Source organism: Leuciscus leuciscus, assembly GCF_965113295.1.
Source record: "Leuciscus leuciscus genome assembly, chromosome: 13".
Lineage (NCBI taxonomy): Eukaryota > Metazoa > Chordata > Actinopteri > Cypriniformes > Leuciscidae > Leuciscus > Leuciscus leuciscus.
The window spans coordinates 40,615,058-40,629,084 of record NC_138737.1 but is presented as its reverse complement, the minus strand read 5'-3'; the positions used below and the strand labels follow the sequence as shown (position 1 = coordinate 40,629,084).

Here is a 14,027-nt window from a genome sequence, read left to right as displayed (position 1 = left end):
GCTCCTTAACATGCAAAGTTCCAGCAGTCTCATTGGTTAGAATTAATCACGTGATGACGCCATCTACTATATTACTTATCTTTTTTTTGTTGCAGTTTTAAGAAATATAATATTATATAAAAAATATATAATTTATCAGTGATGTATTTATTAGTATAAAAAATTTATATAATTTTATAATAATATTTATAAAGATGCAACCTGCATTGCTATAATGTTATTATGTTATTTATGAATGTATTAATATATAAGTGCTGTGATTTATTGAGGTATAATAGTCTACTGGTGTTTAAACTACTGTAATGTACTGGTCTGTCTGACTTTACCAGTCTGTCTGGGAACAGCTGCTACAAGCAAACAGGTAACGATAGTACTTGTCTTGCTATCTTGTTGACTGTGTGCAGTTTTAGTCAAGTATGGGATGGACTGTTGAATGAAATAACATCTATGACATTTTACGGGATTGTTAAAATAGTTTGATTAACCCTGAGCTTCTAATCTTAAAACAATGATTTAACTGTACTGTTATGGTGGGTTGCCCACAGTAAACCCTCATGGTGGCCCCACAGTGAAAAACAGCTATGGGTCCTGCAAGCCCACAGTAAATCCTAATGGGAGCCCGTGTGGGTTTTCTTTGGGCAAGCCCACTGTGGACTTGCCCACAGGAAGCCCACATGGGGCCCCAAAGGGTTTGCCCTTGCCCACACTGTCCCACAGAAAACCCACACTTACCCACAGTGGGCCCACACTGGTATGTTTGCTGGGGGTGTATCGAACTGTTGTACCAGTCTGTGGCAACGACAACTTTGATGTGATGACTTAATGAACAGCTGAGACAAGACAGTGAGATGTCGAAAGGATGGCAGGGTAATAAACAAGAAAAGTTTCAGCGCGGCCCAGGAAAAAACTCAGGAACTTTCTGGAACAAAATGGCACAGCTCAGACCAGCTCGCACGCGGCACGCACATAGACAGTATATAAACTCGACACAACTCCATTGGATTCAACTGAGAAAAGTGAAGTCAATTAGAAGCTCTTACTTCCTTATGGCTGAGCGTACTGCGCAGACTCAAACTGAGCTTGACGACGTAGATGTGACGTGAGCAACCCGTCTGTCTTCTAGTAGCTGTGCCAAGAGAAATCTAAATCATTCCCATCCGAAACTTGCAGAGACGGAGAGTGTGAGTAGGAGGTGTCCATGAGCTAGGAGCAGGAGAAACTTTTGCTAAGTATTCTGATTAATTATTTTGTCATTTTGCCTCCACGTCCCCCCGATTGCCCGTGAGCTTCTCCTCCTGTCCATACGGTAATCTCTCTACTGTGCGACAGAGAGTCGTGTGGTTATGACGCAATCGTTAGCCTATTTTTACAAAAATTGCTTCTATGGGGCCATAACGTAAGATACAAGGTAATGGAGCCTTTTATACATTTCCGTGTTTCTTTAGAAATAAATAATGGACAAATGGAGTCTTTAAACGCCTCAGATGTAAAGCTATTCGCTGTCAAAGTGACGCGCCAAAAAGAATGGGAGTCAATGGGATGCTAACAGCAGGTGGGGGTCCGCTAGCCAATGGCGGCGCCCGGGGAAACTTCAAAATAATATGAAACCCTGCCCCCCTGGGCATGCATAGATCGAATGATCTGAATAACACACAAAAAAATGTCTCTCAAAAACAAATCTTGATCATGGACGATCGTCAGTCTCTTAAAAAAAACGAATCACACCTTCAAAACCGATCGTTCAGCTCACAGACGCATTCTCGCGCACAAACAAGTGCACTTAAATGATTCGCAGAAAATGTCTCTCGCTTCAAAACAGTTTATGGATCACTCAGAAAAACAGTAGGAGGCTCAAAATTTCTTCATCAGAATAAAAAAAAAAAAAGCAAAAAAAACAACAACAAGTGTTCTGAATGAAACTCACGGCTCCAGTAGTCTCAGCCTCAGACGTCACGCCCACGGACCGTTGGCTAAACGTCTGATGCATATGGCACACTTTTCTGGAAACACTTCAGGAGTTTCGAAGTCGCGATCTGATTGGTTGAATTCTACAGGATGTCCGGGAGACGTGTGTGTCGCATTCTTTATCGGCCCGCCTGGAAACAAATGCCGTGATGCCAAAACCCCTCGTGGAAGAAGAAAGCCATTGTGTTTACAACTGAGACAATAGCGCTTGCCAGGATCAATTAAACGCTGGATTTTCAAAAAGTATGTGAAGTTCGCGGCTCCATTGTTGCAGTAAACTTGCACAACGTTCATGAATGAATAATTTATTAGATGCACACCGGTCTGTTATTGTAGGGACATCGACATTATATTGCCACGCCCCTAAACATGACGCGGAACAAAACGAACTGTGATTGGTTGGGTTACATGTCAGTCAAACGTCCTCTTGGGCGGTCCTTGGCCAAGAAAAGCTCAGATAGAGTCCAGACCTTCTGCCGTCAGTCTGAAGGTCTGGCTACGCGAGACTACGGCTCCAGCAACTCTCTCTTGTGCTCTCAGCCAGTCTCCAACACCGTTCTCTGTCCGATGACGCAATCAACCGAACTTCTGTTTTAACTGCGTCTCCAGTCTCACACAACAATGTTAATGTACACTAAACTCACGAAACTTAATCTGACCGTGCACCACTGTCTTACATTATAGCTTCAGCGAAAAAATGTCGACTTCTTGTAAACAGCGAGTGTAATTTGCCATTATCTCCACCTAATGCAAAAACGGCTTCCGACGCAGCACCGGATGTAACTGGGCGGGCTGAGACAAAACGCGGAAGCAATCGTGCATAGAGCCTATTGCTGATTGAAGATATAAATGTTTGACATAAACTGTAGCCAATCAGCGAGCTCAAATCTAGAACTTACTAGCATGACGAATGTTGATCACATTATATGAAGATCCACACGACTGCAAATGTGACATTGATTTTATACAACAGTTCAACAAACAAAATATTAATATTAAGTGATGTTCGTTTTCAACACAGTTGTCAGTATTTTTTACAACAAAATAATAGTTAATTTGAACAAATCATTAGAGTCAATGATTCAATGATTAATTCATAAATACAGCCACTTGCTTCATTACTGAGTGAATGAATGACTCGATGACTCACCACCTACTGGCGGTTTTAATTTGGCCTAATATTTAAAAGCATCACTTGACTTCCTTTTTACCATCATTGCATATTTCTCGAAAAAAAATTTATTTTAAGCATTATTTACACAACCGGTCAAAAGTTTTAGATCGGGAAGATTTTTAATGTTTTTAAAAGAAGTCTCTTCTGCTCACCAAGGCTGCATTTATTTGATTAAAAATACAAACAAAAACAGTAATATTGTGAAATATTATTACAATTTAAAACTGTTTTCTATGTGAATATACAGTAAAGTGTAATTTATTCCTGTGATCAAAGCTGAATTTTCAGCATCATTACTCCAGTCTTCAGTGTCACATGATCCTTCACAAATCACTCTAATATGATGATTTGATGCTCAAGAAACATTTATGATTATTATCAATGTTGAAAACAGTTTTTTACATTTTTATTTCATGCTATGATGAATAGAAAGTTCAAAAGAACAGCATTTATCTGAAATCTAAAGCTTTTGTAACATTAAACACTACCGTTCAAAAGTTTGGGGTCAGTAAGAATTTTAATTTTATTTTTGGGGGAAAGAAATAAAATAAATCAATACTTTTATTCATCGTTTGACATGAGTTAAACTGATCAAAAGTTACAGTAAAGACATTTATAATGTTAGAAAATATTCTATTTTAAATAAATGCTGTTCATTTGAACTTTCTATTCATCAAAGAATTTGGAAAGAAAATTGTACATGACTGTTTTCAACATTGAAAATAACAATTAATTTTTTTTGAGCATAAAATCATCATATTAGAATTATTTCTGAAGGATCATGTGACACTGAAGACTGGAGTAATGATGTTGAAAATTCAGCTTTCATCTGAGGAATAAATTACATTTTAAAATATATTAAAATAGAAAACAGTCATTTTAAATTGTCATTATATTTCACAATATTACTGTTTTTTTTATCAAATAAATGCAGCCTTGGTGAGTCTTGGTTCTTTTAAAAACATAAAAAATCTTACCGATCTAAAACTTTTGACCAGTAGAGTATTTTATAAAGGTATTTGTAAAGGTAAAAATGCACTGGAAAAATCTATTTAAGGGGGCAAATATTGTCCCTTACTGAAAAAGGTGTGACTGAAGAGTGGGGGTACGCAGAAGGATGTTAAAGCCTCATGGGGTACAACTCTAAAACGTTTGAGAACCACTGGGACTGAGTTAAAGAATAGAACAAAATAAACATCAACATCAAAGCACAATACACATACCAAGGGCAGAAAGTAGGCCTAATATACAGAGGTCACTTACAAAGTTAGGTTAAAGACACAAACAAAGAGGGATTCAAACAAATAACATATCAATAACAATGTAGAATTTACAGACTGTGAGCTGAAGAGTAATATACAGATAAAATATGTGTTTTTGAAGGAGAGAAGGATGGATGTTTGACGGATGTCTTGAGGAAGAGCATTCCACAACCTCAGAGCCACTACGCTAAAGACTCCCATGGTTACCAGACTATTGAAACCAACTGAAAATGACACAGCCCCACCTAAGATATTTTTCACCAGCCGCCACTGGTTTTTGAGGAAAACATTCCAGGATTTTTCTCCATATAATGGACTTCAACGGCAACCAACGGTTTGAAGGTTCAATGTCAGTCTCAATCATAGGTCTTCAATGCAGCTTCAAAGTCTCGACACGATCCCAGCCGAGAAATAAGGGTCTTTTCTAGTGAAACAATTGGTCATTTAAAAAAAAAAACTTTTTAACCACAAATGCTCATCTTGTACCATCTCTGAGATGCGTCATGCATTACGTCATCACGTTGTTAAGGTCACGGAATTTTTTTTCATAAAAAATAATAATAAATTAAAACAAAGATGTCGGACGATTTTGAAGTTAGAGGAGAAAATAAGAGGGAGTTTTTCGCCCTTCTCTACCTTTCTGAACCGGAGTATACAGACAAATAACTTAGAGAGATATCAAGCGTGACCTTTCCAACATGATGACGCAATACGTGGCCAATCGTTTCGCTAGAAAAGACTCTTATTCCTCGGCTGGATCGTGTCGAGACTTTGAAGTTGCACTGAAACTCACATTTGGACCTTCAACCCGTTGGACTCCATTGAAGTCACTATATGGAGAAACATCCTGGAACGTTTTCCTCAAAAACCTTCATTTCTTTTCGACTGAAGAAAGAAAGACATGAACATCTTGGATGACGAGGGGAGAGTAAATTATCATGACATTTTTATTTGAAAGTGAACTAATCCTTTAATGCTGCGCAGTTTTACCCGTTTAAAACAATCGTACTAAAAGTACATTTGAACGAAACCACAGTATTTGCAAGTTATGGCTTAATATTTTTATGCAACACATACTGTATTTAATTTCACTGCCATAGACTTGATAAGAAGCATTACTGAAGTAGGCTACAAACTAAGTGGAATATAATATGTGTGCAATAAATCATATATATTTGCTTACCTGTCTATTAAAACACATGCGATAGCTGAGTCTCTGTCAAGTCCAAGTTTGTTGTGAAGCTCTCCATCTGGAAAACTCCATGCCAATATTGATCCTTGTTTTATTTCTATGTTTTTCCCAAAGCTTGCTTGCCTCAGTTGATCAAGGTTTACGTTTTTTTTGTGGAATTTCTGAACTCGCAATCAATAATCGTGATCCATGATGACTGAACGACACCACAACAGCATCTGCAATATCATAGATATATACTGAAACGGCCGCTAATGAGGAATCTTTGTATATATATGGTTTCTCTATATCTCTATGGTTTCTACAAGCAAGACCGAGGATAGCGCAGATATTACGTCATTGATAGGCAACAAATGACAAAGGACGAGCCATTTTTTTAAAGGGACTGTGTGTAGGAATTTCTCCCATCTAGTGGTGAAATTGTATTTTGCATTCAAACAAATAATGCTATATCCACCTTGACTCCAGTGACGTACAGCTGTTTTAGGATGAATCGCTTTACATGGAGAAGATTCAGTCAGAGACAGGCAGGGTCTCTCTCTCTCTCTCTCTCTCTCTCTCTCTCTCTCTCTCTCTCTCTCTCTCTCTCTCTCTCTCTCTCTGTCTCTCTCTCTCTCTCTCTCTCTCTCTCTCTCTCTCTCTGTCTCTCTCTCTCTCTCTCTCTCTCTCTGTCTCTTCCCTTTTCTTTCTGTTTCTTTAATTTCATGATCCATCCACGGCTCTATTTCTCCTCCTCACACAAACACACAGACTCGGCCTTTTGTAAAAATCACTTGTTATTTTGCAATGACTTGTAAATGGGTGATGAATGCTCCACAAATATGGGAAACGTCAGAGATGGGAAAGGTTAATAGACAGTAGAAGTTTTCATGTTTTTTTTTATAATGAAATTCAATTCACTTCCAATGTATTTGTATAGTGCTTTACAAATCGCTTTTCAGAGAACAGAAGAGTGTCGTAAACCCCAGTGAGCAAAACCACGATGACTAGGGAAAACTCCCGTTTCATGCTGAGGAAAACAACATGTACAATATAAATATGATGTGAGTAAAAGACACTCAGTGATTATTACAGTATTTACGAAGCAATAAATATGTGTGTGTTATTTATGTACTGCTCAGTGGGATTGTAACAGTGGCTGTTGAGGAACGAGAGTGGGATCCAGATGCAGAAAACATTTTTTCAAACAAACATAATAAAAGTAAATCCAGGAAAAACTGATAAATGCAGAAACATGCAAGGAAGGCAAACAAAACTGACAACAAGCGCGCACACACACACACACACACACACACACACACACACACACACACACACACACACACAACACACAAACAAACAAACACAAACAAACATGGCACAGAACAGGAAATAACAAAAGTCCACACAAGACAGGAATCATGACAGGTATAGTCTAGTGGCCTGTACCATGAAGCCGGTTTAAGGGGATAGCCAGGTGTGTTTCAGGTTAGTTTGCACCAACCCTGGGTTTTAGGCACTATGAAAGTGGTTTGGCTTTTAGCGTGTTCATCGCCATAGTAACTAACGCTCCACGGTAACCTGGTCCGGGTCAGGTGATGTTCCAGGTGAGAGGTTGCAAACCAAACTCGGACCAATCAGCTGTGAGCAAAGTGTCACGTGTCTGATGCGATAACGTCACTCCACTTGTTTCCACTCCAAATTAAAGATCAATACACAGCAAATGACTTTTAAAGACAAAATCGTCCGGCTTTTAGTAATGCCTATTTAGAATCATAACTTTGTATGATTTAGATATTATTTATGTAATTATTGTACCCTTAATCGATCACACATGTACCATTTTAGTTGATCAATTATTATTACGCACATTATTATTTATTATATAAATTATTATTTAATTTAATAAATATTAAAGGTAATATAAATATGCTTTAGAATCAATAGATAAAGCTATTAAATGACTGCATGTGAGCTTAAATGTGACCCTGGACCACAAAACCAGTCACATGGGTCAATTTTCTTAAATTGAGATTTATACATAACCTGAAAGCTGAATAAATAAGCTTACCAGTGATATATGGTTTGTTATGATATGACAATATTTGGCCGATATACAACTATTTGAAAATCTGGAATCTGTTGGTGCAAAAAAATCAAAACATTGAGAAAATCTCCTTTAAAGTTGTCCATTTGTGTTCGCGATTGTGCTGCATTCACTCACAAATTTTTTTTTAATATATATTTACAGTAGGAAATTTACTAAATATCTTCATGGAACATGATCTTTACTTAATATCCTAATGATTTTTGGCATAAAAGAAAAATCGATAATTTTGACCCATACAATGTATTGTTGGCTATTGTCACAAATATACCCGTGCGACTCGAGACTGGTTTTGTGATCCAGGGTCACAAATGTTCAATTCTCTCTATACCTTTATCAACTGTATAAACTAACTTCACAACTTTTACTTGCACTGAAATAGCAAGACTTTTTTCTTTTAGTTGTCCTCTTTCATAGACAGCTAATTTCTGGTTGCTGTGTAAATTTGTTTAAATTCTTTATATTTTTCAATCTCGTAATATTCTGTCGTGAATCAAGCTGCTTTTCTCATGAGAAATGAATCTCAGTTTCCCTCTTTCTCAGCCTGTGATTGGCTGTTCGCTACTGATGTCACTCCTAAACTCCTAAACTCAGGATCAAAGCCTGAGTTGACAGAGAATGTTGATGAACAGCATCATGGTACCAACAAAGCCTGGTTGGATTGGTTTGGTTTTGTCAACTCATCCTGTAACCCTGAGTTTGTTCAACTACCATCATGGTACAGGACACTGATGTTGTTCTTTGACCTGTTTCAACACACCTTGATCAGAAGCTCCACCCTCTTACAACACTAACCAGGAAGAGACTGACTTGTTATTTCTCTTTTCTGCCATACTGACTTTGTCTCGACAAAAGCAATAAAGGATCAGCGATCAGTGGAGTACGAAGGGGAAATACTTTATAGAAGAATTTGAGAAGTTTGTTTCTGAACAAGTTTGTTTCTGATCTTTGTGATTCTCATGGGGTTTTTTTGTTTTAAACCGTCGTTCAGAAAGTGAAAGTAAAGTTTAGATTGCTGGAGCTCAAACAGTGAAAATGGCTTCACTAAATGTATCTGAAGAAGAACTTTCTTGTCCTGTGTGTCATGAAATCTTCAAGGCTCCTGTTATTTTATCCTGTAGTCACAGTTTCTGTAAAGAGTGTCTTCAACAGTTCTGGAGAACCAAGGAATCTCAGGAGTGTCCTGTCTGCAGGAGAAGATCCTCAAGATCTGATCCTCCATGTAATCTTGTGTTAAAAAACTTGTGTGAGTCGTTCCTGAAGGAGAGAAATGAGAGGCGTTCATCAGGGTCTGAGGAGATCTGCAGTTTACACAGTGAGAGACTCAAACTCTTCTGTCTGGAGGACAAACAGCCTGTGTGTTTAGTGTGCAGAGATTCAAAACAACATGACAATCATAAATTCAGACCCATCAGTGAAGTGGTTTCATCATATAAGGTAAGACAAATGTTTCTTGATTCACATGTAAAGAGCCATTACAAGTCATAAACACAGATCGTTCCGGATACTAACGTAACCTCGGTTCCCTGAGATCATGAGCATTGCATCAGTAACTGACGCTTATGAGGAAAACTTCGTTTTTCCCTGAATACTGAAGCCTGATTGGTTCACGTCAGTGTATCTGCACAGACAAATGACTTTTCAGTCCGCCAAAACGGACAGGACCGACTGCCTATTTAAGTCACACCGAAAGCCGAATCTTTCTACTGATAAGCGGCAGCAGTGACTTGTGTACAGTAGAACGACAAACTAGACAATACTTATTCCTGTTATCTCAGGGAAACAGGGTTACGTTAGTAACTGGAACATTCCCTTTTGATACGGTTCATTCCCCTTGCATAAGTAGCTGACACTTATGGGGAACGCAATCCAAGAGCGTTGTGCTACTAGTGCAGAACGGAAGAGAGCTTTATGACCTGAGCTCTAAAGGCCGTGGAAAGCATCTTAAGCACATAATCTTGTGTTGGTCTAAGGAGGACTTTACTGTCATTAGGCCCAAACTCGAGGCAGAATGCGTCCACTGAAAGAGCCTGCAGATCACCAACTCGCTTGACCGATGCCAGAGCCGGCAGAAGGGTGTCTTTAGTGAGAGAGGTCGAAGGTCGGCCGTTGTGAGGAGCAAAGATCTTTGTGTGATCAGGCCTTCGATTAGGCCAAAAACAGCCAATCATTGAGGTAATTCAGGATGCGAACTCCCATCTGTCTCAGGGGGAGAGGGCCGCATCCACGAATATCATAAGAGTGCGTGAAGCAAGAGACAGTCAGAATGGTAGGACTGTAGGGTGGTAAGCCCCTTCGAACGTGAATCTCAAGAACTGTGATAAGGGGAAATTTGGATATTAAAGTATGTGTCCTTCAGATCCACTGATAAAAACCAATCAGATCTGTAAAAGGAATTGTTTCAAAGTTAGCATTCTGAACGGCCATCTTATCAGAGCACAGTTCAGACATCTCAAATCGAGGATGAGCCTGAGGCCGCCATCCTTCTTTGGAACGAGGAAGAAGCGGCTGTAAAAGCCTGAGTCGCCCTTCGCTAGCAGAGCTTATGCTTCAGCTCGGAGGACGTGAGCGTCGCTGTCCGAGACTGAAGTGTTACCCCTAATTTCCACCAACTGCGGAACGGCTGCGGATCCGCTCTGGAACGGCGGCGGAGTCAATAGGTTTCCATTAAAGTCAATGTGTGTATTTTCACTGAATGCGGAACGGCTGCGTTTCAACTCCGGCGATCCGCAGCCCTCCAGAGCAGATACGCAGAGCTTCTATTTTTGCCGGATGCCGGAGAGCTCTGCAGCAATTCAGCACTTATATCGCACAATCATACGTGAATTCGCGTTAACAGTAAAACGTCCGTCATTTAACAAATTTTAAAAACACGGATGGATAATACAAAATGCTTTTTGACATTTTGACAGAAAAAAAAAACAAGCAAGAACAAAATTTAAACTTAGCCCGTAAATATGTAACATAATTACGTACTGCACTTAAGTTATTGTTAACACAATAACGTAACACATGAAGGCTACGTTTCTCAACACTGAGAATGAATAAATAAACGCCTGTTTCTCCAGACTCGCGCTTATCGGTAGCTTAATCCACAAATCACATCACTTTCATAATCACTAAGCCATAGCGATTTCAAATTTATTAAGATTTATTGTTCAGCATTACTTAAGCATTTTATTATTTGCATGGTTGAATGATGTCTTCCTCTTTTCTGAGTGACCATGAATAACTGAGTATTTTAAGATAATCCATGCGGTCCGTGTGATCATCAAATCCAGAGGATTAAGTTAACTCAATACAATATTTCAACTTTCCACATCCACCCCAGCCTGTTTACCTTCAGGAGTAAGAAGTACCGCGACTACTGTACTGTCCTCGCTTATGAAATCAGTCAGAGGCCAGCCGCGGGAGTGGAAGGGGGATCGAGCGGGATTCTTTATTAGTGTCGATTTTCAGTCTCTTTTTAATGATAGGCCTTACACATCTGTCAATCATCCCCGCTTGCTATATGGGGAATGAACCCAGAGCTATGATTGGCCGAACTCCGCTTATTTTGCTGTTGCTTGATTTGAGAACTGCACGTGCACAGTGGCGTCACCAGGTTTTTGCGTAGTTTAGAGTGACAAATCGTACCAGCGTACTTTGAAGTCAAAATGAAGAAGAAATCGCATCATATGACCCCTTTAATAATGATATTTTCTCCTGAAGAGTTGGATAGCCGCAGGGGAAAAGCACAGAGCTACAGGTGTCGAAGCGCCGTTAATCCACTGCTTGAGTCTCGTTTCAACGGTGAGCAGAAAGGCTCCTATCTTCTCTTTGGAGACAGCGAGGAGATAATCTTTGCACTTGAAGGAGAACAATTCTGATGAAATTAGTTTTCAGCAGAACTTAAATATGCAGTCGGCCCCGTCCGTTTTGGCGGGCTGAAAAGCCATTTGTCTGTACAGATGCACAGACGAGAACCAATCAGGCTTCAGTATTCAGTGTTGATCTGATTGAACAGGACTGCAGTGATCAGGACTGGTTGTGTTTAGTCCAGCTGAACTACATTATAAATGCAGTTTCATAGATTTGAGGAATTAGTAACTACGGGGGCAAATACATTTTCATGCCGGCCCAGTTGGTATTGGAGAACTTTTTTGTTTCAATAAATAAAATTGTCATTTACAAACTGTACATTGTGTTTACTCATATTGCAATTTCTGAATCAATTTAGTATGAGATGGGGGCAAATACTTTTTCACTGCATTATATGATCATATCACTGTATTGTGTTCTCTTCATTGTAATCTGGAGTTTTATGTATTTTTGTTCAATTCTAGGAGGAGCTGAATACAGCACTGAAGTCCTTACAGGAGAAACTTAAACGTAATGAAAAACTGAAAGGAGAGTTTGAGAAAACAGTTCAACACATCAAGGTGAGGAAACAGAAACGAGTCATTTTCATTACAACTGTTGGATCACTATATACAGTTATGATTTGATATAATGGATAACAGTTTATTATTTCTGTAAAGACTAGCAGCAATCTGCTTCTGGATCCGTTTTATGTCGGGTATCCGAGTTTATCTTGGATATTAATGATGTGTGTCGAATCTGTCGATTGAGATGATTGAAGTGAATGTGCTTTGATTTCAGTCTCAAGCTGAGCACACAGAGCGTCAGATTAAACAGCAGTTTGAGAAGCTTCATCAGTTTCTCAGAGATGAAGAAGAAGCTACAGTCACTGCACTGAGGGAGGAAGAGGAGCAGAAGAAGCAGAGGATGAAGGAGAAGCTGGAGGAGATGAACACACACATCTCAGCTCTTTCACACACAATCAAAGACATGGAGGAGATGATGAAAGCCAATGACGTCTGCTTTCTGAAGGTCTGATTTCAGATCATTGGTTGATTGATTGATGATTGATTGAGTTCTTGATGATAAATGGTGTGTTTGTTCTGCAGGAGTTTCCAGTCTCAATGGAAAGGTGAGTGATCTGCTCCTGTCTCTGGTCTCTCTGGTTCTGATCCAAAGCCACTGCAGTTCTGACTCCTGAATGTTCTTCCAGAGTCCAGAGCTCACAGCCGGATCCACAGATGGCTTCTGGAGCTTTGATTCATGTGCCACGATACTTGGGCAACCTGCCGTTCAGAGTCTGGAAGAAGATGCAGGACATGGTCCAAAACAGTGAGTCTGACAGCAGGAGATCTGAGCTGGACATGATGGATGGGTGGAGAGTTAGAGGTTCTTCATGATAGATAGATAGATAGATAGATAGATAGATAGATAGATAGATAGATAGATAGATAGATAGATAGATTTGATGTTTTGTTAGGAGGTTACAATTAAAAAAAAAATAGTCTCAGAATAATAATAATAAAAATAACAAGAATGTACATTTCCTGAAGAAAATGTGAGGGGTGCTAGCAGTGGCAAAACTTGAAACTAGGTAGATGCTGACACATGTTGTTAACATGATTAGCATGTTCTTAGCATGATGCTAACACAATCACCATGTTGTTTGCATGTTTTAACAAGATGCTAATATGATTAACAAGTTGTTAACATGATGCTAGCATAATAAACATGTTGTTAACATCGTGCTAACATGATTAGAATGCTGCTACTGCGTTTTAGCTAGCATTGTTCACATGTTTCAACACTGAGTTAATTGCTATTAGCATGTAGCTGCTTGCATGTGTAGCATGATGGAAGTCTTGTTTGCTAGCATTAGTCAAAGGAGCCAAGCACCATGTCTCTACAATGTTCTGGTGCAGAGATATAGGTCTTGCTGAACAGTTGCTAGGGTACTCTGTTTAGTTGCTAGGGAGTGGCCAGGCTGCTTTCTCATCAGCTCCTGTGATTCAGGATCCAAACACTGCAGATCCACGTCTCGTCCTGTCTGATGATCTGACCAGTGTGAGACTCAGCGAGAACAAACAACCTGTTCCTGATAATCCAGAGAGATTTGACCGGTATCTCTGTGTTCTGGGTTCAGAGGGTTTTAACTCAGGAACACACTGCTGGGATGTGGAGATTAAACAGAGTTCAGACTGGAGTCTTGGAGTAACTACAGCATCAAACCAGAGGAAGGGAGGGGGTTTCTTCAACACTGATGTCTGGAGTGTGGAGTATAATGTGCGGTATAATGAGTTCAGACTGTCTTCAGGTTCTGGTTTTGTTGTTAAAAAGGATCTTGATCGTGTGAGAGTGAATCTGGACTATGACGGAGGAACGGTGTCGTTCTCTGATCCTGTAACTAACAGACATCTACACACATTCACAACCACCTTCACTCACACACTCTTTCCATTCTTCTGGTGTTATTCCTCTCTAAAGATCTTACCGGTCAATAGTCAGTAA

The 14,027-nt window shown here is 39.5% G+C and overlaps 1 pseudogene across 1 annotated transcript; it reads left to right on the top strand.

Moving 5' to 3' along the window:
* Positions 1-8,480: 8,480 nt before the first annotated feature.
* On the top strand, positions 8,481-14,027 carry LOC309512829 (nuclear factor 7, ovary-like; annotated as a pseudogene). The gene is made up of 6 exons (XR_014211665.1): positions 8,481-9,116; positions 11,391-11,471; positions 12,005-12,100; positions 12,315-12,651; positions 12,733-12,851; positions 13,519-14,027. The product of XR_014211665.1 is annotated as a nuclear factor 7, ovary-like (transcript).